Below are 5,000 nucleotides of genomic sequence, written 5' to 3'. Positions count from 1 at the left end.
ACTGGTGATTAGAATACTGGTGATGAATACTGTAACTGGTGATGAATACTGTAACTGGTGATTATAATACTGTAACTGGTGATGAATACTGTAACTGGTGATTAGAATACTGTAACTGGTGATTAGAATACTGTGGTGATTAGAATACTGTAACTGGTGATTAGAATACTGTAACTGGTGATGAATACTGGTGATTAGAATGCTGATACTGGTGATTAGAATACTGTAACTGGTGATTAGAATACTGTAACTGGTGATTAGAATACTGTAATTGGTGATGAATACTGTAACTGGTGATTAGAATACTGTGATTGGTGATGAATACTGGTGATTAGAATACTGTAACTGGTGATTAGAATACTGTAACTGGTGATGAATACTGTAACTGGTGATTAAAATACTGTAACTGGTGATTAGAATACTGTAACTGGTGATGAATACTGTAACTGGTGATTAGAATACTGTAACTGGTGATTAGAATACTGTATAAAAATATAGTTTGTATTCATGAGTGTTTAATGTTGCGTCTTTGGGATTCAGTACATTAGCACAGAGTAACAAAGGCCCATTCTCCTTCCCTTCAGTTCAATCCATCTCTTTCACCCCCAAACCACTAACAGCTGCTCCTCCCACACAAACACCAGCCTCATCCAGTGGGGGGGATTCCAAAGTGTTCGGGTGTGGTCAGGTGTGGTCAGGTATGGTCAGGTGTGGTCAGGTATTCAGGTATGGTCAGGTATGGTCAGGTGTGGTCAGGTATGATCAGGTATTCAGGTGTGGTGAGTTATGGTCAGGTGTGGTCAGGTGTGGTCAGGTATGGTCAGGTGTGGTCAGGTGTGGTCAGGTATTCAGGTATGGTCAGGTATGGTCAGATATGGTCAGGTGTGGTCAGGTATGATCAGGTATTCAGGTGTGGTGAGTTATGGTCAGGTATGGTCAGGTATGGTCAGGTGTGGTCAGGTATGATCAGGTATTCAGGTGTGGTGAGTTATGGTCAGGTGTGGTCAGGTGTGGTCAGGTATGATCAGGTATTCAGGTGTGGTGAGTTATGGTCAGGTATGGTCAGGTATGGTCAGGTGTGGTCAGGTATGATCAGGTATTCAGGTGTGGTGAGTTATGGTCAGGTGTGGTCAGGTGTGGTCAGGTAAGGTCAGGTGTGGTCAGGTATGATCAGGTATTCAGGTGTGGTGAGTTATGGTCAGGTATGGTCAGGTGTGGTCAGGTATGATCAGGTATTCAGGTGTGGTGAGTTATGGTCAGGTATGGTCAGGTATGGTCAGGTGTGGTCAGGTATGATCAGGTATTCAGGTGTGGTGAGTTATGGTCAGGTGTGGTCAGGTAAGGTCAGGTATGGTCAGGTATTCAGGTGTGGTCAGGTACGCACACACTTTCAACACTCACACACACTCTCAATACTCACACACACTCTCAACACTCACACACACTCTCAACACTCACACACACTCTCAACACTCACACACACACTCTCAACACTCACACACACACTCTCAACACTCACACACACTCTCAACACTCACACACACTCTGAACACTCACACACACACTTTCAACACTCACACACACTCTCAACACTCACACACACTCTCAACACTCACACACACACTCAACACTCACACACACACTCTCAACACTCACACACACTCTCAACACTCACACACACACTTTCAACACTCACACACACTCTCAACACTCACACACACACTCTCAACACTCACACACACACTCTCAACACTCACACACACTCTCAACACTCACACACACACTCTCAACACTCACACACACTCTCAACACTCGCACACACTCTCAACACTCACACACACTCTCAACACTCGCACACACACTCTCAACACTCACACACACTCTCAATACTCACACACACTCAACACTCGCACACACTCTCAACACTCACACTCACTCTCCACTACATTTGCCAAGCTGACATCTATACATCCCCTGCCAACATACATGCATCCATATTTCTCTTTTATTTTTGTTATGTTTGTTTTAGTTTAATTGTTACGAACCCTGGAGACATTGCAGTGGCCATGCATGGCCTGCAGGCAACAGTGGGGACGACGTAACGCCCACGACGGGTTGATTGCCTGATGATCCACACCTGGGGAGGCGTGGGGGATAAAGGACTACTGGACATCTGTCTTTTTCGCTCTCGAGCCGGCACTCAGGATACCGATGTTAAACCCCCTAGACACGTCGCCTTTGCGTTATATTGTATGGACTGAAATAAACATGCATTACTTTAGTAAGAAAACCATTGTTGTCTGCCTCCAATGTTATTGTTTCGGTCACGAGCTGGCCGGAACTTAACATTAATAAAATCTCTCCCTCTGTCTCTTTCTTCACCTCTCTCTCTCTCTCTTTCTTCACCTCTCTCTCTCTGTCTCTTTCTTCACCTATCTCTCTCTCTCTCTCTTTCTTCACCTCTCTCTCTCTGTCTCTTTCTTCACCTCCTTCTCTATCTATCCCTCTGTTGTCCTCCTTTCTCAATTTCTCCCTTTTCTCTTCGGCCTTGCTCTCTCACTTTTTCCCTCCATATGTCTCTCTCTCTCACTCACTCTCTCTGCATCTCTCCATCTTAATCTCCCTCTCTTTATTCTACCCTTTTCTTTGGTTCATTCTCTCCCTCTCTCTCTCCCTCCCTCCCTCTCTCTCTCTCTCCCCTCCCTCTCTCTATCTCTCTCTCTCCCTCCCTCCTTCCCCTCTCTCTCCCCCTCCTTCCCTCTCTCTCTCTCTCCCCCCTCCCTCTCTCTCTCTCTCTCCCCCTCCTTCCCTCTCCCTCTCTCTCTCTCTCTCTCTCCCCCTCCCTCTCTCCCTCCCTCTCTCTCTCCCCCTCCCTCACTCTCTCCCCCATCCCTCCCTCTCTCTCTCTATCCCTCCTTCCCCCTCTCTCTCTCTCCCCCCCTCTCTCTCTCTCCCTCCCTCTCTCTCTCTCTCTCTCTCTCTCTCTCTCCCTCCCTCTCTCTCCCTCTCTCTCTCTCTCCCCCTCCCTCTCTCCCTCTCTCTCTCTCTCCCTCCCTCTCTCTCTCTCTCTCTCTCTCTCCCTCTCTCCCCCCTCCCCTGTTGGCATCTGTGTGTTTTTCATTACCCCGCGGCCTCCCTATGACAGGCCAGTAATAACCTTGGAGGGATGTTGGTAAACACTTTTGACAAATTAGAATTGCCTCCTCTCCTCTCCTCTCCTCTCCTCTCTTCACCCCTCTCTCCTCTTCTTCTCCTCTCCCCTCCTGTCCTGTCCTATCCACACCTCTTCTCCCCACCCCTCTTATCTTCTCCTCTCCTCACCTCTTCTCCTCTCATCTCCTCTCCTTATTTCACCTCTCCCTTCCCCTCCCCTCCCCCCCTCCTTCTCTACTCTCCTGTGGGTCACATGGGCCGGATGACACCCTCCCTCCATTGGGTTTCGATTGCTGTGTGTGTAATGGCATTCCGGCTCCATCTCCTGTGGCGGCGGCCGCCCCGGGGCCAGGTGATACTGCCGTCCTGGCGGGACACACACACACACACACACACACACACACACACACACACACACACACCTCTCTCTCTCTCTGTCTAATACCGCCGTCCTGGCGGGACATCCATCTGTCCGGCGCTGCGGCTGATCGCGCTCGAAGGGCCAATGTCCGGCCGAGGAGCTTTTGATCAGAGCAGCGGCCAGTTTATTTAGGGATAAATCAAAGCTCGTGAGAGCAGCATTACCCGCCTCGGAAACACACACTTCACTAACGGCCTCGGACACACTCTCAGCACCAACTTCACTAACGGCCTCGGAAAACCCCTCCCAGGGTGCAACAGTCAACAGCAACAACTCCGGAGCTTATCAGGAGTGGGGCCTCTCCCGGCGCTAAAGGGCCCCGCTTTAAAGCCATAGATTTGATATGGCCAAGAGGAAACATGGTGAGGTCAGCCACACGAGCACTAGAGTAGGATCTAAATCAATAGCGCTCAGCCTCAGAGCCCTTTAGACACACACATCCAAGACATAAAGTCTGAAACTCGTTATCTTGGTACGGTTTTGTGCAATTTAATTTGGGCACCTTTAACAACTCTCTGCGGATGATGGGATGTATGAGTGAGGCCTCAGCCCATTGGTCAGGAGCTGAACCATGCAGGGAAATGATTGGTCAGGAGCTAAAGCATCCAGGGAAATGATTGGTGGGTGAGGCCTCAGTCCATTGGTCAGGAGCTGAACCATGCAGGGAAATGATTGGTGGGTGAGGCCTCAGCCCATTGGTCAGGAGCTGAACCATGCAGGGAAATGATTGGTGGGTGAGGCCTCAGCCCATTGGTCAGGAGCTGAACCATGCAGGGAAATTATTGGCTAGTTAAGGTCAGCACGTGACGTCAGAACAGAAAGGGGAAGGGAGGGGTGAACCTACGATTTAAAAACATGAGAGTGTTAACAGTGAGGCATAGTAAGGCATTGCTAATAAATACTCAATCACTGCTGATCAATGTGAATTATAGAGCTAAATATTACCCTCATTACAGGAGGAAGGCCCTGTAGTGCTACTGCTAAAGAAAACTGCTAGCACACCAAAGGCAGGGGTCAAGGGTCAGGGCTTTCATACCCTCAGGACACAGGAGCTCAGAGGGGCAGATATGCACACACACACACACACACACACACACACACACACACACACACACACACACACACCTCACTCATTAAAATGTATACTTACACTGAACTGTGCGTCACCTTGGATGAAAGCATTTGCTTTAGGAATTAAATGTGAATATAGAATGAATGTAAAACTAAATGGAAATATAAAATGGAAATGTGAATTACCAATTTATAACGCCTGCCTCCAGTCAAATCACTTTCCACACGCTCTCCCTGACTGCACACCCACTCTGAACCCTGACACTTTGGAGACGCTCCCTGACACTTTGCAGACGCTCCCTGCTCCACGCTTCTCCTGAGTATTGAAAGCACCTGGCCTCTGTGTGTTAATTGG

At 48.6% G+C, this 5,000-nt stretch overlaps 1 pseudogene; it reads left to right on the top strand.

The window, feature by feature from the left end:
- LOC122128514 overlaps window positions 1-2,102 on the top strand; it is a 5,206-nt pseudogene extending 3,104 nt beyond the window's left edge.
- Window positions 2,103-5,000: the final 2,898 nt, after the last annotated feature.

The sequence above is a fragment of the Clupea harengus genome, chromosome 4, assembly GCF_900700415.2.
Source record: "Clupea harengus chromosome 4, Ch_v2.0.2, whole genome shotgun sequence".
Taxonomy (NCBI): Eukaryota; Metazoa; Chordata; class Actinopteri; order Clupeiformes; family Clupeidae; genus Clupea; species Clupea harengus.
Note: the sequence above shows the minus strand (reverse complement) of the source record. Positions and strands in the feature narration are given on the sequence as shown.